Source organism: Stegodyphus dumicola, chromosome 2 (genome assembly GCF_044657685.1).
Source record: "Stegodyphus dumicola isolate Sdum_Otavi_A_Nest chromosome 2, ASM4465768v1".
Taxonomy (NCBI): Eukaryota; Metazoa; Arthropoda; class Arachnida; order Araneae; family Eresidae; genus Stegodyphus; species Stegodyphus dumicola.
In genome coordinates this window covers 172,420,100-172,447,382 of record NC_140769.1, presented here as the reverse complement: position 1 = coordinate 172,447,382, position 27,283 = coordinate 172,420,100, and the positions used below count along the sequence as shown (strand labels likewise).

Below are 27,283 nucleotides of genomic sequence, written 5' to 3'. Positions count from 1 at the left end.
ACCGAACCAAAAAAAAAAAAAAAATTAAAGGCATCTCAAATAAAGCTATTAAATTTTTATTGCCTTTTTGCACAACCTATTTGTGTGAACAAGGATTTTCTTCCATGTTATAGTTAAAAAACAAATACGGATCAAAATTAAAAGTGGATTCTAATTTACCGTTAAAGCTAAGTGAAATAAAGCCAGATATAAAGAAATTAATCTCTCTTAAACAGACCCAAATTTCACACAAATGTTTAGAATTTAAGTATTATAACTTAAAATTAGTAATTAAAATGGTAACCAATTTTTAATCTAACATTTTTTATGTGCGCGTATTTAATACAAATAGCCAATAAGTTGTACAAATGGCAAAATATATATATTTTTTAAATAATTCTATTGAGAATTGGAAAAAATAATCATGGTAAAATGTAGTGGTGGTACTAAAGTTTTTGAATTTTTATTTAGATGGTACGCGCTAGACAAAAGGTTGAGGACCACTGGTATAGAAGATATATGAAGACTATTTTGCTGGTGTGTTTCAAATAGTGTTTGAATAATTATATGAAACTGATCCTTTAGAATACATAGAGAGCTTTTTACTTTGATGTAGTCACCAAGAACGCTGAACTATTTACACGTATTCACGCCATACTGTAACCTTCACAATAATTATCCACAGTGATTTACGAAATACTACGACTTAATCCATCACCAATAGCCACGAAAAGTAATAAAGATGGGAATTTGGTTCGTAACTAAATTACTTAACTTTAATATCCTTGAAAAGAAAAAAAAGACTGGCAACGATTTTCAAGAAAATTTTATTTTTATCAGAGGTATTGGAATACCTCTGATAAAAATAATTATCAAAATGTAGAAATATTTTATTTTGCCATAACTGTCAGCTAACTTCCATTTCTTTTTGTAACTTTTCATAACTTTTTTCAAATAAGCACTTTTTACTTCTGGGCTACTCAGATTGTTGGCAATAATGACTTCAGTAATCATTCACGTATAAATGCCATGTTTTTAATAACTACGAATATCTTTTGCCCTTTCCATATTTTCTCATTCCAGCTGGCAAATTTTCTAAACTACAAAATATTATCTCATTCTCAAACTCTGAATGGAAGTAGTTTCAGTAATATTATTTGCATATTCCATCTGTGTTTTCTCTGATTAAAAAGTAATTACGCATGTGATTCTCGTATACCTACAGTTTATTACTCGCTCAAATATCTGCTTCCTTATGACTTTAATATGCTTCACGATCCTGAAAGTAAACAGTTCCCCAGGGTTTTGAACCCGCATGCACATTCATTTTTAGCTGTCATTTGCAGACCCAAAACATAGACGCACCCTGGGAGTGTTATCCTGCTTTGCCGAAACCGCTACTTTCGTCCGGTTTAGGGTTCGTGAACCTGTGGTCAATTATAGAATAAATGATTGAGCATAAAGGTCAACGGGAAAAAGAAAATCCCATTGCTATTGTTCAACAGATGAACGTGATTTCCTTAAAAACATTATCTCCGCTTACTTTAAAAAAGACATTAAGAATGATGTAAACATAATCGTCATTTTGTTTGTTACTTCCTTTATCTGTGGTTTAAATGTGAAATAATTATTTAAAAAAAACTGTATGTTAAATGAAAACTGTAGTAAACTGTAGTTTATGAATTTGTCGTAATCACACATTTGACTCTGCAAATTTTTCCTTTGAGCTAAAAAAATGACGGTTTGTTTTGGTGATACTTCCTTTTATAAAACTAAATCTGTGGAAGGATAATTTGATGAACGTTTAAAATTTTCGGTGGCTCTTTACGATTTGCTAGTCTTTTATTTGTTTGTTTACGGTGATTATGAAAAAGCACATGACGGCTGCCTGCCTCATGATGGATTCCTTTGTGCTAGACTCTCTAAAGGAACTTGCTTCACATGTTCATTCAAACTTCACATGTGGAAAAACATAAAAACACCTATTTAGTCAGCCCTTTTACCAGTATTTGAACACACTTTGAACTAATAGTATCCGACCGTCCTAACCAATCTGCCGCTGATAGACGGAACTGATTTGAGTTCTTGACAAATAAAGCTAGATCTCATCAATGGTAGATATCATCTATTTATATGAACAAATAGTTAAATTACGACAATATTATTTTTAAATCTCATGGACAGTGTTCCATGAAAAGTAAAATGATAACATTCTTTCATAGTGGAGAAACTAATATCATAGCGGTGTTCCTCGTATAGATCTGCAGTGAAACACTCTGCCTATTTATTTTACTTGATTCCTTATTTCAATACATTGTTCCGATATCGTACTTCAGCAATGGTTATCATATTTCTGTGTGTCATTATTTCAATGTTATGGTAATATATTTTAGAAGAAAATTAATGGTTAAAATTTTGCCCAATTATTTAACAGCAAATGATAATCTTTTTTTTAATTAAACAAATATACTCTTTTGTCACGAACGTCAAATCCATAGGAAGTAACTTATTAACTATTTAACTAAGTATTAAAAATTATCTAATTATAAGATTCCTGCTCTGTATATAATGAATATATTAAAATCTACGGAAGTTTATATATCAAAACATGTAACCTATACGAGGACTGAATTAATTGAAATCAGATGACGCCAATGCTAAGTTTTCAAATTAAACAAAAATACAACTTCAGATTGAAGAAGGTTTTAAATAAGGCTATCCATTTCAGGTCCTTTTTCTTCAGGTGCAGAAACATTTTGGTAGATTAACATAGCTTTTGAATAAAATTTTGTCCAATTTCCAAGTCAATCAGATATTGATCCTTCTTCTTCAAAAGCAAAATTCCTTAAAATCAGAAGATGAAAAGGCCTATGTTTGATCAGCTTCGATGTCCATAAGAATGTATTCAGAATCTGCGCCACTCTAATGCTGCATTTTTCTTAATTTGTGGTGTATTGTGACTTATCTCACTTGTATGACAATAACTTTAGAGCAAGCCCACGAAATTCATCGTGGCAAGGAGGGCAAGGTTGCGCCTGTCGATGGCAACAGCCTTGAGCACCGTACAGGTGACATTACGACTTCGCTCAATTCCGCCCCCAGTTTTGGTGGAAAGCACTCGGGGTGGACGGGTCGGAGGGTCTTCCACACCTCTTCTCCTACCATCAACCTCTCGAGAGGACTTTCGGCTTGTCATATATTTAGAGTATCCCTATGCTGCAAAGACACTATACATTTGCAAACATCCATACCTTCACTGAGATTCTCAGGCCTTTCTGTTAGCGCATTTCCCTAAACACTGTACCATCTAGACGGCTTTCCTAATTTCAGAATGCATTAGTTTTTCCTTTCCACATAATTTCTCGTTTTATTTTCCCTCTAACCAATAATTTAGTACCGATTTACTGATTTTCATTAATTAAATCTCTCTTGTTTTTGTTACTCCAACTCTATTTTAAATCCTAATAACCAGATATTTATTCTCATGCAGATTTCAACCGGAACTCAAGCTGTATTTTTAAAGAATAATTAAATTATGGTAATTTTTTTAAGATTTGAAGTCAAATTTTCTAAGGAAATTTTTTAAGCTCAAAGATCAACAACTTTATTACGTAAAATTTAAAAAAAAAAAAAAAGGAAGGTAAATTGCTCAGTTGATGATGTACGGTTGACTGAAACTTTAAATGCAATTTATTTTTACTTTTTGATGCCGGAAATAATTTTGAGATACATAAGAATACATGTCCCCGAGGCAATGCTCGTTTGCGGTAAAGCTATATGACTAGTAGGCTGCTCATATTCCTCATTTCCTGCTTCGCTAAAAAAGTAACGTCCAAAAAGCCTTTTGAAGGATTTTGAAATAAAATTTCATGGACCAAAACGTACTACATCTCAAAACTATTCCACAGTTTCTTAATCTAAAATTTTGATTGATTACAGAGAAGCATGCTGGGGCTCTGACGTCTGAATTAAAGCGTGAAGATATTATATGGAACGCCTTAAATGTTTAACTACCTTTCGTTCTAAAATAGGTAAATCTTCGGGTGGTTTTGAGTAATTGGTTACTCATTAAAATATAAAAAAGTTTCATTCTTTACTTCAAAAATCATTCTTCTTTGAATAAATATACCTAAATTTACCTGTTTATATACAGAAATGACAGATTTATTTTTATATTTTAGGATTCCTGAGTGAAATTCAGTGGATACGCGATACTTAAGAGTAAATACGAAACTCATTCTAAAAACTTTGAATCAGGTAAGAAATCTAGATATTTTTCTGTCTTTCAAACATCTTTTATAGATAGAAACATTATAATGTTACATTAATTGAATGTTTGAGGCCAGTCTTAGCTTTTGATTTCATTTCCTTAGTAAAACAGTTTATATAAATGTGTAAGATTGTAAATATGTCACAATCACGTAACACATTTCTGAAAATATACATGTAGTGACATTTTACACAACATTTGCTGAACAGAAACATTGCTTCAGTTCCTTAACTGTCTCAGTATTGAAAACAATTTTTCATTTGCTTTCATGCAATGCTTATAAAGCAAATATTTATAAAAATTTATGCAAATTTAAATTATGGGCATATGAAGAAAATGGCTTGCTTATTAGAATACTTGGAGTAAACTGTAATTTCTTACTTATTTGAAAATTTGGAGTAAGCTGTAGTTTCTTACTTATTGGAAAACTTGGAGTAAGCTGTAATTTCTTTCTTATTGGAAAACTCGGAGTTTGCTTGATGAGCTTTGTTGAGTTTTAAGAAATGGGGCCAAAGTAATTTTAAAGGGAAACTACAAAGGCAAGATGAAGGTGAAACCACACATGAACACTACCCAACACATGAACACATCCACAATTTTACATTCTGGTGAAAGTACTGTATTTATATTTGGTCAACTGATTACCTACCATTGATTTCCATAAAGCACAGCAAGTAAAGACAAGATCATAAGATTGTTTTGCCTTAAAATCTTTTAGGGATGGTCTACAAGAACAGGGGCGCTGCATAGTAGCTTTGTGGCCAAGAACCATCAACAAAGATTTTCTTACCGCCAATGAATTTGATATAGTGTGAGATATAATTTTTGAATGTTTGATAAATCATTCTTCACGTTATAGTTAGTTTACAGTTGTGGTTTTGATTGACTTCAGCAGCATAAGATCAAGGTTTCACTCTGTATAATATTAACTGTTTAGTTGGAGAAAAAAATTCAGTGACATCTGTGTAACTGAACTGAATATACAGAAACTGTTCGCACATTTTTAGACTTTTAATTGTAATTACAGAAATATTTTACCTAACATTTTTATATCTTAAATGTTGTATTTTATATCCCTTATTCTTCACTGTCTTTAGACACCTTTATAGTATCGAATACAATAAAGCCTTTTATAGCATCGAAAGAAGTATATTTTCCCATTGCTCTCGAACAGCTTTCTAAAGTCTAAGGAGGTTGTAGGTCGACGTTTGGACAACCCGTTTTTAAAAGTCCAAAAGCTCAAAAATACATTAGTGATAGATCAGGAGATTTAGTACGGATATGAATGAAGGGTTATGGCCTTAATACCCATTCCTTGTTCCATTTTTCAGGAAATGAATGGCAGATTTTGATGTGTCGCTTCTTGATTTGTCATGATTCCGTTCTACTGATTAATTACACTGTGCATAAAAAGAAGGTATTTATTGCTTAAAAATTGGGTAAAAAATGTGTTTAAATAATATGTGGAGCTGATCTTAAAATTTTTCTCTTCTGTCTTTTTTTTTTTTTTTTTTTTTTTAATTCCTTGTACGAAGTAAAAAGGAAGTATTGTAATCGCGAAAAGTTTGAGGCAGCATATTTCAACGAAAATATCCATTTTGACCGCTATCGAATGCAATTTAACGATGTTTTTCCGTGATATCTGTACTTAAGGACAGAATAAAATACTCTTTTTCTTCAAAAAAAATTATAAAACTGATTTAAAATTAATTCAGAAGAGCATTTTTCGTGGCGTCTGTACGAACGTATGTACAACGTACGTACGTACGTACGTATCTCGCATAACTCAAAAACGAGTAGCCTCAGAACGTTGAAACTTTGTATATAAAACTACTATAACATGTAGATGTGCACCTCGTATTTTGGTTGCAATCGGCCGCACCAAACGTATATAGATATATTTATAAATATATCCACTCTATTACCCGGCTCAGTGATCTCAGTGTCTTTACTCTTATATGTTTGTAAATTGTACATTTTTTGCTTTAAAAATGATTGAATTATGTTGTTTTTATCTTCCGGTTAAGGATGTTATGCCTTTAGTAAATCTGTGTGCAATATTTTTAGAATTATCAGCAATTTTAAAGTTGTTTAATTGCCGCTAAGCCTGTTTTTAATGGCGGCCATTGATGTTTACATTTGAAACAGGAGACTAGTGGATTTGTTGCCAATCTAGAGAAACTTAGCTTCGCAACAACAAAGATAACGCATTCATTTATTATTGCCAATTAAATCATGCTTAAGCTTCGCAACAACAAAGATAACGCATTCATTTATTATTGCCAATTAAATCATGCTTAATTCTTTCTGGAATTTTTTCGAGGAAATAAGCGTTTGAGATTTACTTCGTAATTTTTAATATAGATATTTTGAGTTTTTATGTATTTTTGCCTTCTCGCGAAGTGAGAACTGAATTAATTGAATGAGAAATACTCAATCGTCTGTGAAAACTCTTTCTTTTTTGTTTTGTTTGCTTAATTTCTTTTATACATACTTCTAGCTTTATTATAGTATTTGAATAGAACATGTGGCAACGATTATATAATTCTTTAAATGATATACATTTTGTGCATTCTGAGTTATAATATGAATGAAATATAATACTGTTAAGTAAACCTAGCGCCAGAGTGTCGTTATGGTAAACAAAGTGAATTTTAAAGAATGCATTTATTCTATTGTGGTTTATGCGCTGTCGAAGTAGGTTTAATTCAATCTAATAAGTTTAAATAAAATGCAAGAAAAATGCGTATAATTTAATATTCCGTACAAGGAAGTCATGTGGTGTACACATCAGATTTTTTAAATTTGCCGTTATATAAAAAATCAGCAACCATCATAAATCCCTTAGAAAAACTTTCTTTAGATTCCTTGAACCATTGTTTTAAGATATTTTCCTCCTCTTTGATGATAATAAATGGATCTCTTTTTATTGCAGTCACTTAATTACAGCCAAGATTCGTCTATTGTGACAACATTTTTCATTTTTGTCCGGATAAATGTTTCTCATGAAGAATTCTGCAGCGTGTTTTGCGTTCGGCGATATTTCGTGGAGAAATAAGATGCATATTATGCTTTTCGCCTTTTTAAGATTCCTATGAACATTAATCACATTGTTTACAGTTGAGAGTGATCATTTTAATGACTTTGCAACTGTCCTTTGGAATTGCTAATTTTTTTTTAAACATTAAAAGATCTTACTTTTGCATCATTCGAAATATTCCGTTTTTTACTTGGATACGTATTTGGACCAATTTTTCTATTTGAAACTAAATTTTGACTTTTTGTTTTCTTTGTTGTTGATAACATTACCTATCTTAGCCTTAGATATCGAAAGACCATGGCTTTCACAACGTTGTTTAATAACTAGATACGAATAATTGTTTTCGGAAAGAACACAAACATAGCTTTCCATCCAGTGCTTCTTAAAAGCGACATTTTGCATGAAAACAGAACTGTCAAGTAGCAGACGATAGTTTATACTTTAAAACTATAGTTGCAATTAAAAAAAGCAGACGATATTTTTACAGCAACGCAAAATCGTCTGGAATATGGACGACCTCTGCAGTTCACAAAAGTCCTTTACACAGTCTAAATTTTCGACACGTTTGTCGCAGATGTATACTTCAAAATTACAATTGTTTTTTAAATAGCGTAAATATTTTTGATTGGGCATTTCTTAATTTAAAGAAATAAGTTTAGTAAAAACTATAAAATCTAACTTTTTAATATTTTGCTCTTGTCCTACAGGAAAATGTTGCACTCATTACAAAAAATAAAACACAAAAACTTTCACTCCCGTAAGACAAAAGCTGACCGAGATATTTAATTTCAAAATTTGCCAGTTTCTATGTCATGTTTAATTTGCATTCAGAGATCGAATAATAAATAAATTAGAATAATCCAAGGTTGTTTTTTCTCCTTAAATGCAATTCAGAGAAATTCTTTTGTGATTTACCAAGGTCTAATTTATACTTTTGTTACACGTGTTTCGCCGAAAGAATTCTCCCTCTAATTTATAAGTTTTTAAAGTCTAAAAATATGTTATTAATATTCTCATGCAGTTTTATTACTTTATAACTGCAATCTGGTAATCGTACAAGAAAGAATTAAATTAAAAATATTTTTCGTCTTTAGCTGATGCAATCAATATTGAGAGTTGGCTAAGTGTCAATGCTGGAATTGTTAACTAGAACACGAATCATATAAGATTCTGTAAAAATTATGATTTCCATTTAAAAAAAAAATTATATTTATTTATTTTTCATAATAATCTACCCAGAACTGCTCGTCACTTAATCTCGTAACATCAAAAACCGTCATCTAAATTAATATTTTATTTTTAGTTAGATACTAATGCAAATATTTCGCTGTTTAATGAGTAAACGGCCCCTGAATAGGATTTCCGATTTTGACATCAAATATTTTTGTCAATTTTTGTCGTACGGAAATTGTACGTGTTGTTGTAATTTTATAATAAGTACAAAAAGTTTCTAAATATAAGCATAAGAACTGAATAAAAATATAAAATGTCAGACTTCGTAATTTTTACAAAACGGATCTCTCTAAATTTAAAATGTCAAAACATGAATATCTGCGTAAGTTAACAGTAACTGGAAGTATATGTCGACTACCAACGGTGGCGAAAATAAAAGGTGGGTAAGTTCTTTTGTGGAAACTGTGAATAAGTCAGCGTATCAATTTAAGGGTTTCCTGGTGACAGATCCTTTACCCATTTTACGTAAGAGCAGGTTAGCTGCCATTCACCCATAGAATTAATTGCACTGTAGTAGTGCTGCGCGTTAATTATTATACACCTAAAATTTGTATATATCTGCTCACTGGCCACAGATATCTTTCACGGTGACACTATACCACCTAATCTAACTTGCAAACTTATAAGATCGTAACATATCTGTACATCTGAAATACGTTCAACCAAATACATTAAAGATTTTAAAAATGCATTAATCATTGGGGAAATCAAAATTATACTTTTTCGGAATATATGATTTCAGTTTAAAGAAATAGTTTCGAATTTCCATACAATAAATGCAGACACCTGGTGAGTTGATATAAATTGAATTTTTTTTTTTAAATATTGCACAACTCGTAACATTTTACAAGGGATGCTTAATGTAAGCGTGTTATTAACTTTAACATTCGCTATACCAAAAACTAAATACTTCAATACTTCTATACTATACTGATGTTCATTTGTTGAAAAAGAAGCAATAGAGCAAATGAAGTTCTACAAAACAAGACTGGTGATAATAAAAGTTATGAAGAAAAGTTCTTAGAATATTACTTTTGTGCTGTATCATTCCATTTATTCAAAGATTTTTCATCTTATATTTCATTTACTTATGACAAATATAGTTTATTCCTGTATAAAATAATGTTAAAATTTCTTATCTAAACTATATTCATCGTCAAAAGAAATTCCTGCGTATTGTTTTCAATTTGACACTTGAGTCAGCAGAAGTAAATACCAGAGGTTTAGATTTCAAAGCTATGTCCATTTTTCTTCAAGCGTTGAAGCATAACAAACAGCATTTGACGTTAGTCTTTTGATTCAATGGAAGAGCAGAATGAATCTAATTTGACTAATAGCAGAATGAAAACGAAATTGTATATCGGGGCTGTATATGTAATTGCAATAATCGTTCTTATACGTGCAGTGTTTTTATTACATTTCAGAATGGCAATGCTAAATCGTTTAGTATATGTAAATTTACTGCAGTTACATTTAGTAAAAATTTTTTTGCATTAAATATGTATTAACATATTGGCATCACACAGATGGCATGCAAGTTTTCATTTATAACTAATAAGCAGATAGCTCTTGAATGATTTCCTATAATTTATTAAGTTAATTGAACAGAAACAATCATTAGAAGCTGGATTTTAATTAATTTATAAACAAGGTTGTAATTATTTATCTAATTATTTTTGACTAATAGTTAATTTTGAATTAAATTACTTTTCTATCGCTCTGCTTTTCACTCACGCTTTTCATGCCAGACTGTAAATGAGATAGCGAACGTTTTTTCAGATTGACGGAGAAAGAAGTACTATTTAACCTAAGGTTTCGCAAGCTGATTTTAGAGCACATTCTGCCTACTTGGACCACATTGGTTTCGTGATTAAATAGCGATTTGATTCTGTGGAGTTGTGTTGATAGCCATTAGGCTTGTCTCGCCGGTTTTCTGCAAGCCAGAGCCTTCTTATGCGTAACTCTATCCTGTGAGCCGTTATGCTAATCTAATTACATTTGATTTTAATTCAGCATCACTTTTTTAAGTTAATCCAAAGCTGTTGGTTTATGTATGCCCATATGTGAGAGCCTTTGTGAAGATCTTTGTGTTTAAATAAAAGACACTTATACATATTTCTTCTGACTTTAGGCCGTCTACAGTTTAAGACACGATGATTATTCCTCTGTAGTCTTTCTAGAGCTCATGAATTTATGATAGTAAAGATAGTGAGATGGACAATGTGGTAAGGTGATGGATTTAGAATTTAGCACCCATTTTGGAGGGAAATAACAGTTTTTCAACTCTTGAGAAATTTCCCATAAGTCACGAAATTAATTAACCATTAACAATCATCAGAAGTTTTAGATTAATTGATTAATAAAAAAGATCATAGTTTGAGAGCTTTGCAGCTATTCTGATAGAATATAATCTAAGAGCCCTTGTCAAAGAGAGCAAAACATGCCATATCTATTATTAATAGTTTGCTTCTAAACATAGGACTAACAATGCTAAATTACCGATTTATTAAATTTGTATTCTAAATCATCTTCATGTGATTTATTAATTGAATTACATCATTCTTTTCCTTGGATATGTGTGTTGTGCCACGGGGATTTGGGTGTTTCTCTCAGTTGGATTTACTGTATGGATTTGTAGTAAAGCGAATTTATTCATGTTATTAAATTGGATTTACTATATGAATTTGCACCATATGAATTTATGTGCTGTTTTTACTAACACGGGTTTGCATTTGTTATACCTTGGATGCTTATTTCGCAATTGTCATACCTTATTACATATGCTTATTTACATAGATTTGTATGCTTTTCTGAAATTGGATAAATTTAAGTAGCTGGCCTAGACATTATGAAAGAAACATACGATTTATTCAAAAAATATTAGAAGATATAGGAGCGTTGGGGAGAGCACATAAGTAATAAAATCCTCTGTTGATAGTCAACTGCTACTATTACTAATAAAGTAGATAAATATTTACTTATCTAAAATTAATAAATACGGGCGTTGTGAATTATTACTGTTAAAATAATACTTTATTGTTTTCAATTAGAAAGCATAAGTCGACTTGGAAGTAAATTAAACTGTTATAAGCATTTATATATGGATTAAAGAACTGAGTTATTGTCTTAGTTATATATTACTGAACATGCATATACTAATCCATGAACTTAATATTACTAGGTATGACTATTTTCTTAGTAGTCTCATCGAAAAACGAATATTAATTCGCATGTGTCATCAGCAAATTGTTATACACTTCATGTTAGATGCGAATTAAAAGAGGCATCATATAAAACTTTTGATGACAAGGCACTATTTCTAAACTGTTAATGAGTAATTCACTTTTACACTAAATTCTCCGTACTTTAGGTTAGCCGTGCAGTGTTGAACTCGAAATACAATAAATTAAGGAGTCGCCTTAAATTTTGATAATTTTAGTAAACCAAAGTTTGAAGCAGATTTTTTAACACTAATAACAGTATATTTTGTGAATTTTGATTACCTCTAAAAGGATAATAATAATCACATTTTAAAAACACATTCAGTTGTAGAGACATTAGGATTTTTTGGAGACAACAGAGATGAAAAATAGCAACCGCTTTCGTCGGGAATCGAACCGCAGACCTCTGGAATACCGGTACAGCGTGCAGAACCACTACACCACGAAGGCACGCTAGGATAGTGGGAGAAACACCTTATACAGTAACTAGTTAATTCTTTAATAATCAAAGAATTTAATTTGTGACTGAATGGAATTTCTCGTGACTGAATGGAAACTCGACGATTTCAAAGCGTGCAATGGCAACTCTGTATGGAAAAAAGCATTTTTATCTTTAGCGCGCGACTCTGTCTATCGGAAATTCTAAAGATACACTGTTTTTAAATATTTTGTGTTATTGCTGTTGCATTGAATTTTATGTGGTCTAAGTGCAAATAACATGATATTTATTAAATAAAGGTAACGCAAAAAACGTTACAAAAACGCCCAATTGGGCGTAATATAAAATCTGAAAGCTTCTTTCAGATTTTACTTTTTTAATTCATTTCGTTATTGGATTTCGTTATGTGATCAAAATTTCGTTTTTGTGTCATTCGTCAAATATATCACAAAGCCAGTAACATTAAACCTTTCCACGGAAGACCTCTACAGCTTAGATAAACAGTCCAGCCTTGTATTTTTGACAAGCCTGCATACTAATTCGAGGAAAAACATGTCAATGTACATTTTAAAGTTACCTTTCCCCCCAAAAGACAACGTGTGTTTGGCGTAAATTTATATTAAAAAATTTGATGGAGTTTTATTCAAAATGCATACAAAACTAAGGTCGTTGTTTTATACAATTTTCAGAATTACACTCATTTAACCATAAATCATATCAAAATAGATTTTGCAGTTGGACATCCCTTGCTTTCAAAATGAGCAGCGCGGAAATTTTACAGCAGTTAAATTAATTGAGATGGTTATAATGATCCCATCTATTGCTACAACAAGCTATAAATGAAAGGACCGCAACGAATGAACACATTTATAGCTGGAAATTGTTACTTTTACGCGAATTTCCCCTATTCACGTTTCGTATTCAGAACACAGTTCATAGAAGAAACCTACAATACGTTTTTTCAGTTGGTGAATGGTCTATTCCGAAGGCCAGTATGGTAATAAGGTCAGGAATTTTAAATATTTTGCTTGTTTTCTAAGAGGGGAAAAAGCCGATAGTATTATATTTTCAACGAATAAAGAAATGATATTTATCATGCAAGACAAATACTTATTCCAAGGCTATCATTAGACCTGATTGCTAGATTTTTGGTCAAGAATTATGTAGGTGATGGCAAAAGCATGCTGACAAAGCTGCTATATTTATTTTGTTGAAAGTTCCGTTCAAATGGCAGATTTTCCGTTAACAATTGCATTTATTGAGTCTGCATTCTTTAACTTCTTTCGCAACTGATATCTCAAACCCCTCCCCGAGCAAATATTTAGGGAATTTTTAAAGATTACGAAACTCTAAGGGTGTTGATGTTTAACGAAGGTGATAAAAATTCGCATGCGCTCTAAATGCAGCTTCTCGAGTTTGAGGAAACTTTCCTAAAAGATATTTTCGAGTGTATTGCGTTTGGATTAACAGTTATTACTCCTCAACTGTACATCCCTGTTATACATCTCGAGAAACTTGGTAAGTGCGCGAATACTATTTTCTAATGCTTCATCCATTTAAAGAGTTTCACCGCAAATTCTTTTCCCCGTTTGCATTAAACTAGTAGCAAATTTAAGATATTTTTAGCTGAAAGGGGCAACTTGTCCAGAAGGGCTATTAATTTCGTTTTTGGCATTTTGCGTTCGTTCGCTATAAATGTCTGAATCATTTTTCAAATTGTTGCCCCCAAATATTAGAGCCCTGCATTATATTTAAGGAAATTAAATCATGAAGAATCTGCATGAGTGTATGTATGGTTCTTGCAATGTGAAAACACAACGCTACCTAGAGAGAGCAAATTTTGAATAACATAGTCCTCCCACTCGAATTTGGGCTTCTGGAAGCCCAAATTTGGAATTTGTTTTATTATCTGTTTCATATTTTGTAAAGCATTTGTGAGTTTTTGATTAAGAAACTCAACGATTTCAAAGCGAGTAATGTATGATTAAAAAAATTTTTTTTTATCTCCAGCGCTTGAGACTCTGTATCAAAAATTCTAAAGATATACTCTTTTAATTATTTTCTGATATTACTGCTGAATTGAATTTTATGGTTTAAATGCGAAGAACATATTTAATAAATAAACACACAAGGCATTAAAAACATTACCTTGGACGTAATATAAAATCTGAAAGCTTTCAATTTTTTTTTTAATTTTATATATATATAGACCAAAATGACAATTTGACCAGAAGGACTATTCATTCGTTTTGGAATTTTGCATTAGTTCACCATAAACGGCGTTTCACGTTTTAAATTGTTGCCACCAAATATTATCGCCCTCTATTATACTTAAAGAAATTAAATAATGAAAAATCTGCATGAATGTATGGTTGTTTCTCACATTGTAATAGAACAACGGTACCTAAAGCCATCAAAATTCGAATAATGTAATCTTCCATAAAATATGGGCATGTGGAAGCCCTAATTTGAATTTGAAATTTGTTTTATTACGATTTCCTATTTTGTAACACTTCAAGTAATTTTTGATTAGCAAACTAAACGATTTCAAACCCAGCAATGGCAACACTGTACTGGAAAAAAATACATTTTATCTCCAACGTGCGAGAGTCTGAATGAGAAATTCTAAAGATATGCTCATTTAAAAATAATTTTGCGATATTGGCATTGAGCTCAATTTTATGGTTTAAGGGCGAAGAACATGATATTTAATAAATAAAGGTAACACACAAAATGTTAAAAAAACGCCTGTTTGGACGTAATTTAAAATCTGAAACCTTTCAGACTTTTTTAGTTTTTATTTTTAGATTTTAAGTTTTTTCCATCAATACTGGTTAAAAATATTCATAGTAAAAGCGCTCTTCCAGCGATATTTTTCATACTGAAAAATATATCTAATAGTGAAAAAATAATAATAAAAATTCTGTACAGTTGGGTTTTATATGTGAAACAAAATACGCTATGAATTTTTCGCAAGGAATCGTTTCATTCTGGCTTTAAATGTTACTTATGATTTACAGAAGCAAATCCTTTTTAAATAGGTAAATAACTTCTTGTTTTTCAAAGAAACTTTGATCCCGAGTTAAATGACCCACTCCAAAGACTTAAATATTTTATATATTACAATTACTTGTATTATTTAATGATTTTCTGTCACTAATAAAGCAATGTGGATAGTTTCTTTTCTTCTGGTATTGTTTCCTGTTGTTTGTCAGGTAACCCCTTAACTATAACTATCACTGTTATCCAAAAGATTACGTGCGTTAATTTTTCTGGAAACAAATTTTGCAAATACATTACTTTAGAATTTAAGATTGTATTTAATATTTAAAGTTTTAACTGTTAAATGTTTATCCTCTGAGCATATGAGATCTTTAAGCACATACCTAATTTTATCCTTGGTTTCTATTCCGTGCTAATAAAGTATATTTTTACATGTGTGATGTAAACAAGGGAGCCATGTTTTTACATATTTCGCCACGAAAGCATTCATATACCTCTGTGTGTCTAGACGTAAATTAATTAATCCGTTTTTATAATGAATTTAATAACTGACACGAAAAGCCATTTAAGTATGAATTTTAAAATTTATGAAGAAGTGTAGTTTTTTTTATTTTGTTAAAACATTAATTTTTTAATTAATTAATTTAATTATCGAGTTATATCTTTTTGTTATTATTAATATTTACATAGCAACTTAATGCTTCATAACATAAATATTAATGCTGCATAATATTTTCTAAAATTCAATATGAAATTTTTTTTATCATTTTGAAAAATATGAAAATTATAGAAGAAAGCAGAAATTGCATAAAATACTGAATATATATATAAGTGACATTAAAAAAAACGTGCATTTGAATTAAAGAAAATATTGCTTGAAATCATCTAAACACAGCTATGACATCATTTCAGAGTATGCCATCGATATATTTGTAAGAATTGCGCTGAATGAATACTATGTTCAGTTCAGATATGACACGAGCGTATATCATGAAAAACGAAAAAGAATGAAATGCTTATTACATCATATGAAGAGCTTCGTACCTATAAATATATCTGACTCACAAAAGGTGTTTTTCAATTTTATGTTTCGCTGATGAAAAAAGAGAAGAAAATTCAGGAATTTGGATTTGTATTACAGTATTAAACGTCAAGCTTTATTATTTGAATTTTTATAGAGCTGTTGATTGGACTGATGAAAAAAGGGTTGTGTTATAAATACCTCACAAACGGCTAAATGGTTAAGTACCGATATATGTTGGCTGAATACATTACTTATATCTAACCTAAATATAAGCCATAGTCTGATGAAAAGTCCATCACAAAGGTTCGTAGCTACTCAATTCAAGCATGTTATATAATTAATTACTGATCATACGATGAATGATTAATTGAAAATATTATTTTACGTTACTTTTTAATCACAATTAATTCGTTGTTTTGTGAATAATCCCTTTCTAGCTGACCTAGTTATTAAACGCCTTATATAATGACATTCACTCTGGGATCTATTGCGCCGCTTAAACGCCTGGCTGCCATGAAACGTTTGCAGTTTTTTTCCCATTATGTAACGAAAATACACGTTAATTTTCATTAGAAAGTTCTTCACGAAGGCTATCTTTTCCATAACAGAGAGGCTACGGGTACGTTTCCATAATCGAGTAATTCAAACTCTATACATCTGCAACATTATCTTCTCATTTTCAAGTGCCTCATGTAAATAATGAAAAATTTTGATGAGGACGTCAAAGTGATGTTTGGATAATATTTTTCAAATGGTGACGTCAATGATGCCTGAAGTTGTAGACGCTTGAGGATGCTTATCTTTTTATAAGCGACTGTGTCTTCTAATTAAAGGTAAACATGGGTATTCACGCATCTTTTTTTTTATAATTCTTTCAATGAAATACAGTACAAAATATACAAACACATAGATGGACAATGTTCTGCAATCACAAGTTACGTTTCACTTAGTTGCAAATGGTAATAAAAAAAGAAAATAGGCGGTGAACAAAATGTTACCAGAATAAAAGCAAACGACAGATGAGATACGTAGATTACGATATACAAGTAGATGTTAATGTAGTTATAGTTACAATTTATTTAATTATGCGTTGGTTTACAAAATGTAAGGTTATTATTGTCTAAAATATAATTTATTATTACTTAGTAGCATACGTCATGAGCGTTAGAATATTATTTCATATATTCTCCATCTTGCATGTATATACCACATATTAATGCCTGCTATATACGTTATTTTGAAGGGTCTTTTACTGAATTTTTTTTGGGGGGGAAAGAACTTAAAAGTCTATGGAACATTATCAAAATAAATAACAGAAATAAACTTTCTCCCAAAATCATAATACAATATCGTGTCTTAGGCTTTACTTAAATGAATAGTTGTATTGTGATTACAATTATTTATAGTTACTTGCAAAATTAATAATTAGTAATCACAAATCTTTGAGACCGAATGCATCAACAAATGTAGAAGTCCACGCTAAAATTAGCTTCAATAGATGGCAAAACTGTCATTTAGTTTGACTTAATTTAGTCAAAATAAACAAAATAGCTTTATGTAGCCATTTTATTTATTTATTTTTGGGAGTGAATTAAGTTAAATTGTGAGTCAAAAAATTATAATAAGCTTTATAAGTATGCAAACGGCTTCTAAAGATGACAAACGAACTAAAACGAGCGAACAGCAGATATTGTTCATTCTCTGTGTCGCCCAACCGGTAGAGTGGTTTGCTTCGCTAACTGCTCTGTCGAAGTGCCTGGGTTCGAATCCCAGAGAAGGCATGGATGTTTGTTAATGTACAGTGTCTATGCGGCATCAGGGCACTCGAAATATGCGGCGAGCCGAAATTCCTCTCGAGAGGTTGGTGGTAGGGAAAGAAGAGTGGGAGACCTTCGAAACTGAGCTAAATCGCACTGTTATCTGTAAGGTGCTAAAGGCGGTGCCAGCTACAGGCGTAAAGTTGCGCTACTTGCCACGACGAATTTCGTGGGTTTGGGCTGACTATAGTTCATACAAGTGGGCATTAGCGATAATAACATTATCTGTTAATTATTATTATTATTAAAAAATAGTATGGTGACAAGGTATCTCTCTATTATTTTCGATTTAGGCCGTGTATCCTTTGCCAGAGGCAAAGGGAAAATCATTTGCCCAAGGAGTATAATTTCAAGAATGAAAGGCGTTTTGAATGTACTGAATTGTCCACTTTTTAAAGACACGCAGAAATAAAACTATTGCATATTATATTTCTTAATTGTCATTATAAAGAAAAAACATGAACAAAAATTTTAAAAGCAAATACGGATCTTTGTTGGTTATTAAACTTTGACGTATGGGTTGCCGAACAATGTAAAAGGGATATTTTTGTTTTTGTATTGACTGATGATTTATAGTATTCATACTTCTCTCGTGGGAAACAGTTACAGCGTTATAAGAAGCAGACATTAAGTTATCGTACCCAGAGGCAAAAGAAATTTGAACCGGTTTTATAAAGAATATACGAGTGTAAATAACTTCTGTGGAAAAGATCAAGGGGAGCTTTCATTGTTTAGTGAAATACTTGTTGTTACCAGTAAATGCAATTTAACTTTTGTTTTGTTGCTTTATTTTCATGCCATCAAAGCACTCGCTGGTATTGTTTAATTTGGAAATTTTTGGGACAATATTTTATAGAAAGTAGCAGAGCGAAACAAAGCCTATATATTGTATATTTGACTATATTAAATGTTACTTCAACATACTGCAGAATATGCAAGTCCAAATATCAATTATTTCTAACAATAATTATTTATCTAAGCATATATAAATTATTATTATACTATGCATATTTACGATTATTAATAACTGGATATTAGACATGCAACCAAATGACCAGAACTATCTAATGATTAATGATAAATATATAAATAAATCAAAGCTATGCGAATTTATAAATAATTAACGTAGAAAGAAAATTATTAGTTTGTCTAAGTAAAATTTCTACTCTTCGTGAATACTTTTTATTATATATTTATGCTACATCGCTAAACATTCATGTTTCGTTATACATGGTGTCTATAATATATTCACCGGATCGAGATACTTTTTAAAAAATACAGAATAAGAGACAGAGGAAAAAGACTGAGTTTTAGTTGGTATTTCAGAGAATGTTATTAGTCCAAAGGGGCTTTGTCTCTGAAGGACTATTGTTTTCGTTTTGCGATTTGCGTTGATTCACTATAAATGTCAGTTTCACTTTTCAGACTGTTGCCACCAAATGTTAGAGTTCTACATTATATTTGAAGAAATTAATGAAAATTCTGCATAAATGTATGTATATTTCTCGCATTGTAATAAAACAACTGTACATAGAGCCATCGAATTTTGAATGACGTAATCCTACTGCGAATACAGGAATCTGGAAGCCCAAATTGGAAATTTGGAATTTGTTTTATTATCGATTTCATATTTTGTAAAACTTTAACGAATTTTTGATTAACAAACTCAAGGATGTCAAAGCGAGCAATGGCAACGTTGTACGGAAAGAAAACCTTTTTATCACTAGCGCGTGAGACTCTGTATCGGAAATTCTAAAGGATATGCTCAGTTTAAAACTATTTTGCGATATTGCTCTTGAACTGAATTTTATGGTTTAAGTGCGAAGAACGTGATATTTAATAAATAAAGGTAACAGATAGAATGTTTAAAAAACGCCTTTTTAGACATAATTTAAAATCTGAAACCTTTCAGGTCTCCTTCTTATATTAATATATTATATCAACATGATCATTATTAGTTACTCGGAGAATATAAAGTCTGTTCTCGATTTCCCTCCAGTTTTTATTAACCATTTTCAGAGTCGCAGTAGCTGTTTTTCTGTAGTGGTTTGACTCTTTAATTCTTAGATGCTGCAAAATTCCTTCAGCATAAACTCGGTTCTTCAAGTATCTCCAAACAAAGATGTTTAGTGGTGTGATGTTCAACGAACAAGTTGGCTATAAAATTGGTCAACGTCTACTAATCTGACGATCTGGCAATGTTTCAGCAAAGAAATTAATACATTTGTATTCCAATGACAAAGGAGCCCAATCCTGCTGAACAAAAAGTTTGTTGCATTTCTTCTAATTATACTACAGCAAACAATCTCAGCATATCGAAATAAACGTCTGCATCAATTGATGACTCCAAAAAAAGAAAGGACCAATCACTTTGTTACGTGCTGATATGCACCAAACGTTAACTTTAAGGCTACATTGCTTAGTTTCCCTTACATAGTTCGGGTTGTCTGATCCCCAAATCCTGCAGGTTAACCGTTTTTGAAATATGAAATGCTGCTTCATCACTGAATCCGATTTTCTGAAAGAACTGATCATCCTTACTGATACTGTAAGGAATGTCTACAGAAAATTTCTTACGAACGAATCGATCATTAAGTTTGATGTGTTGACAAATCTGCAGTTTATTCGCAGTCAGTGTCTAAAGTTCGAGAACAATTTTATGAACAATGGAACGTGGAGCTTTCTGTTTGCAGGCCATCATGGCGCGTGCATTTTTCTATGCGCAAACACATCTCAAATGGCGGAAACATTTTTATCACTGATGCTTAACCTACCTACACCCGTTTGGTCTCTCGATAACTAATTTAACCATATTTTAATCGATTGTTCCGCTGGTCGAGGTTCATTAAACTCATCTCAGAATCGCCTGTGAGCTGTTTCCGGAGATTTCCTTTTTCATAACCAGAGTATGCATATTAACTTTTCACTGCATGACGCCATTTTGTCTGTAAACAAACAAATTCTCTGTTGCCATTCTCAAGAATAAGAACAAACTAATTCTTTGGAAGAAAGATTGTATTGATATAAATTATTTCCGGTTACTTCGTAAAATTGCGTTTCAATTTAATTTTGTTATCCGGTAATTCAATTATGGACACCCTCTGCAATTAGTTGATATACTTTTCGTTATACATTCACGTTTCGTTATATATTTCGTTCATGAACTTTTAGTCATGCATTCATGCTACTATATTTCATGTTTCGTCATTCATTCGTGGCTTACAAATCATGCTCCTATAATTTTTCCTGTGCCTTTTAAATATGAATGTCGAAACTGCTTTTGACATTTCTAAAAATTCAGAAATCCCGGAATACCTTAATTCTTGGGCATTTATGGACCTTTACTGTAAATTGAATATCATTTCATTAGAAATGCATTCCATTTTTACGTTTCATAGAAGAGCTTGCCAAACGGTAACTTCAGAGGATTGAAATGAAAGCCAAAGATTCACATTTGGCTAAGATTGCATCTATAGGAAAAATTATGTCAATTTTGAAAAGAGTGCAAGGAATAGAATTTGCTCTTATATCAAATTTATTTTCATTTCAAAATATTAAGAAAAAGTATAAATCGACTTCACTCAAACATTTTTTAGAGTTAGAAATAGATTATTTCAGAGTTTAAAGGAGTTCCTTTTCTGATAACGTAAAAGCTCTGCATAAAAGTGCTGTGCCTGTTGCAAAGACTACACAGACTATAGGTTTTTCAAAGCTAGAAACAGGAGACATTAACTGTGCCTCGCGGAATTCAAACCATGGAGTTTATAATTTGTTACTGGATTTGCTGTCTGGACGGACAAATTTGCTATTCTGGGCATTACGACAATGCACATGAAGAAATGCCATAATTCATTACATTATCGGACAAGCATAAAACCACGGACGACCCAGACCAGGGGATTGATGAATAATTGTTTACCACTTTTATTTTGGAAGCTACTGCAGGGTCTGTTACGTCTTTTAATGTAAGAAACACGACGTTACCAGCATTAGAACCAAAGCCTTTCCGATTATTTAGCTTGTAGATACATTAGGTTATTTCGAAGCAGGAGAAATAAAAAAATGAGCAATGCCCTCGCCGGGACTCGAACCACAGAACTCTCGAATACGTGCCGAGCGTGCTGACCACTACATCACGAAGGCATGCTAAGAAGGCGGGAGAAATACCTTATGAGCTGAGAGTACTAGCCACTTACTAGTCAAAAGCTCGCATGGAATGCGATATTTCCTTACAAGATATGTTTGACTGATCAGTATATCCGATAATTGTTCGTATAGTAGCAAGAAGGAGATTTGTTCAAGTATTTCTTCACATTTGGGATGTTTTCTCTCGATTGCGTAAATATTAAGGTTTTACTACAGACATTGTATATCCCAAATGCAAATTTGTTTTTACCATTTTTTAGCTTTTACCATAACTGTGAGAGTATTTTTTCTGTTTACATATTAATTTTAGTCTTGGTTTCATTAGATTTCGCACAAAAAAATACTGCTAAGAGACCCTATTCCAAATTCCAAACTGAAATAGATATTACCCTTAAAATTCCAAGTTAATCTAACTTATGGAACTCTTGTTTTCACTTAAAAGCATTGCTAACAATATCAGAATTTGGCTTATTTATAAACGTAAGAATCCTTTATAAAATTTGTAGCATGATGTTTATTATATATATTAATTTCTATTGCTAATTTGTATGTATTAGGTTTTAATCAAGTACGGAAGTTCTCTTAAATGTCACAATAATTCCTGCGATTTTGACTATTTTCCCAAAATTTTCTCTCTTTGGTAGACAATCTGAGTCCCCTAATCATTGGCAATACCATTTTGAGTAAAGTATATTCTGTTGATCAGTTAATTTTATCTAGCAGGTGAGTCTTAAGTATTTTTGACTTTCCTTTTTGCAAAAGACTTAATCTTCTTTTTTATTTAGCCCAAAGGAGCGGTAGCCCAGAAAGACTATTAGTTTCGAAACGGTATTTTGCGTTGTTTCATTATAAATATCACTTTTCACATTGTTGCCGCCAAATAATATCATCTTGTATTACATTTAAAGAAATCAAATAATGAAGAATCTCTATGAATGTATCTATGTTTCTCGCTCTGTGAAAACCGACGGTATCTAGAACCATCAAATTTTGAATAACGTAATTCTCCACCCGAACATGTACACCTGGACACCCGAATTTCGTATTTGTTTAATTATGTATTTCATATTTTATAAAACTTTAACGAATTTTTGATTAATCAACTCAACGATTTCAAAGCGAGCAATGGCGACATCCTACGGAAAATAAAATTTTTATCTCCAGCGCACGACACTTTCTAACGGAAATTCTAAAGATATGCTGCTTTCAAATATTTTGTGATATCGATGTTGCATTGAATTTTGTATGGTTTAAGTACGAAGAAAATGATATTTAATAAATAAAGGTAATACACAAATTGTTAAAAAAGCTCCCCTTTGGGCATAATATCTGAAAATAAAAATTAAAAATATTTTTTCTTTTATCTTTTTTCAATTTTCCTTTTTTTTCTATTCGATGTTCAGATAATTAATGTATATCTTGTTAGTATCACTAACGATATCAGTAAAAATGTGGAAATAAATTCCTGCTAAGTTTTGTTTTAGAATCTAATCAATTCTTAAGCAAAACAATTACAAAAAATATTTATACTCGATTTTTTTTTATTTTATTCAGTCGTTATACTTGAAGACTTCTTAATATCCTCATTAGAACAACAAAAAAAATTAATTAATAAACACAAAGCCTTATTTTGTATTTATTTAAATTAAAGTTGCTTAATGAAGCTCGTTGTAACTTTATTTAAATTATTATGCGTTCTGGGTGGTCGATCGTGATATCCGCAACTACTTATCTTTCTGTTTATTGACGTTAAAATTAGTTAAATGCATTTCAATGGGATTATTAGTTGGGTTAACTAAGGCACGTTCTGCACTTTTCTTATTCAAATGTGCAATAAAAATGAAGATTTTTTTTTTCAGATAAGGAAAGCCTAAATTGAGAATATTATATATTTATAAAAAATGTTTCATGAAGTATTGCAATGCAAAATATATTTGCCTATTAAGCTTTATGATCATACAAACAGACAATAATGTCAGGGAAATGGTATAAATAATAATGAATTTCTATAAGAAAGTGTTTTAATTAGTTGACCTCATTAAAAGCACTACCTTGTGAAAGCACTTTTACTTTAAATAGTACAACTATTAATGCATTATAGCTTTTGGTAGACACAGTACTTTTGGTGTGTGTGGTGTATTTAATTACGGCAAAGCACACTAGGGCTATCTGCCAAAGGGGAGGGATGCCTTTCGTGGAGGACTTTCTAAGGGAAACTGGCTCGTATACACGTTACACATGGGGAAAACCACGAAAACACCCATGCAGCCAGCCCGTTCGCGGGATTCGAACCTCGGACCGAACTACCAGTGTTCAGCGACTTTACCGCTCGGCCGCTGGTGGGCCACAGTACTTTTGAGAAGTAGTTTATCCTCAGCAGCATTTAGCTGAAAATTATACACTTAAAAACCAATCAGTTACTTTTTATGAAATAATGCATTAATCGTAAAACGAGTAGAGAAGCTTGATTATTTTAAGTATTGTACTGCAATTTCACGGCATTAAAAAAGACAATTAAAGATAAATTATTTCAGCAACAAGAGTGCAAAATATGTTTCATTAAAATTTCTTGATAGATTTACTGTAAACGTTATGCATATCTTTCCACAAAATAAAAAATTTTCTTGATGTTAAGTTAAAGCAGAAAACACAATGTGGTAACTTCAAAACATCGTGTAGTAAATAATAACTTAATCTGTAAAAATTAATTTCATAAAATAATATGGTAACTCCAGAAGCTCCGTATGACTCGTGATATGGCAGATGTAAAATAGAAGGCTGTAACAAGTGTCATAAATTTTAAGTATCGCCCTTGAAATCATTGCATACTACATTAGAAATGATTTAAATTCATTTGTACATATTTTTTAAAATTTCAGTAATTCAATAGAATGTTATATTTAACAAAAAATATTAACGAGAACAATATAATTTTTATATATTTGACATACTTCAGCTGTAAATTCTAACAATTTACAAATGAAGAGCGCATTTAAAAATTTATAAATAAAGTTAATTATAACTTCATTAATAACTTTTTAATTACGTAATATATTAAATTATATAAATTACAGCATATATCACTTATATCTACTCTATGTAAAATATCTACTTTAAAATTTTCGAGAACGATTTTTTGTCATAAACGAAAAATGATAAAATGGTGGGCTTTGGGATCGGATGTACATAAACAAAGAAAAAAACTGAAATTATTGTTATCGAATGTTGTCAATCGGACCCTTCTTTTAATCATTCTGTGAAAATCCATCGTTAGGTACTGGGAAGCAAAGTCCTTTATTTGTTGTACCACTCGAGGGGCGATGAGCTAATTTCTAATCTCTTTTGTCAGATTAACAAGTTTCCTGCCGAGGTCTACGGAACTATGTAAAAACTTGAGGGAATAGTGATGGAAGTATTATGACAGATCCCCTCGAAAACCGCATATTCTATTTATTATCTGTAACTCTTTTCTAAAATCTGTGAAAAATTGAAGTTGGGAAGTGGTGATAAAATCTTTTGTCTTGTGGAAAGCTGTTCTTGAGTTCAAGTAATACTTGTGAAAGCTTTATGATATAATAAACATCGTCTAGTGTGATAATCATTTCAGGTACCTTTCAAATTTCCACAGTTTCTTTGCTTACTTTACATGACATATAGTATTTTAAGTAAGTTTATGATATAGATTGATGAGAAGTAGCGTTTTGAGCCATTTTTTATTAAGGTATACGAGTTTTAACTTTGCAAAATTTTATTATGCTTTGCTTGGGTATAATAAGTATCTTAATTCCAAAGATCAGAGCATTCTTGAAAACATCTATCCCCAGCGACTGCCATGATGCAGAGTTCCCTATGTGTTTAGATGAAAGTTTGACTTAAGGGGCATATGAATGCCAATTTAATGAAAATATATTCTTCGTGATAAATTAATTGACTAGAATCTTAAAGATCAGGGGCCACTATCTGCGTGCATTTAAAAAATGAAAAATGCATTTCCTGTCCGATTTATCCATTTGCAGTAAGCATAGAACTTTATCAAAGGAATGACGAAGCTATTCAAATCATTAACAACTAGATGACTGTTTCTGAGAAGAATTTTACTTTTATATTTTATGCCAATGAAGTGATTGCAGATGATCTGTGTCTTTCCTCATATGTAGGATAGGTGATGCTTTAGATTTCTCTTTGATGAATAAGTGTAATGCCTTTGAACTGGCTTGTATTCAGGACAGCCTTTGCTGAAGCAGTCCTGAAGGCGTTTGTGAGTAGGATTGCCCGATGTCCATAATGAATGGGATTGCTGATGGTTTAAAACTTTTGTAATATTTGACCATTTAATTGAAATAATGGTTTGAAATTGTTTTTAAGCATTTGGTCTGCCTATTACTAAAATGGATTTTTCATGTTGGAGACATAATTTATATATTTTACGCCATTTATCATTGGAGCATTTTTGATGTTTATAATTTTTCTTTTGTTGCTATGAACAGCATTGTTATCAGAATAAAGCTGCAAGTGTGATAAGTACTTTGCTGCCAAGTTTCATTATAGCCTTAATTATGACTGTAATTTATATATTCTCAAATAGTTGTGAATTCTTTTAGCAAGCATTGACATATAGTATAATCAATACTGAGATTGTATAAAATGTTCAGTAGACTTATTTACGCATGCATCAAGGTCGAAGATTGTTAACAATTATTATTGACCGTCAGAAATCAGAAAAGTGAATTAAAATGAATTATAAATTTCATTTACTTTATAAAAATTACACAGGGATTCAAATTTCAAAAAAATGTTTTTTGAAATGAAATGGTGTGCTTATATATCATGAGATGAAGTACGAAATTTCTAAATCTTTATAGATCTGTGAATTATACATTTATATTTTGAAAATGTTTGTTGTTGGCAATGGGATAAACAATAACAAAGATATCTCGAATTATACAAGTATTCACGAGCTACTGTGTTTTGAGAATTTAAATCTAAAGGGATATCAGTTTGTTCTGTAACATTAAATTAATTTTGGAAAAATAAAATCATTCTAAGCTGTAAATTGTTCGGCCTTTAATTTCTAATGCAACATGATATTTTATTGGGGAAGAACTATTTTT

General features: G+C 31.2%; 1 protein-coding gene across 1 annotated transcript in view; it reads left to right on the top strand.

The window, feature by feature from the left end:
- Positions 1 to 27,283, top strand: part of LOC146998652 (uncharacterized) — a 464,415-nt gene that overhangs the window by 148,599 nt on the left and 288,533 nt on the right. Inside the window, exon 2 of the mRNA XM_085811452.1 lies at positions 4,161 to 4,236. The gene's annotated coding sequence lies outside the window, so the exon portion shown is untranslated. The remainder of the gene's footprint in view (positions 1 to 4,160; positions 4,237 to 27,283) is intronic.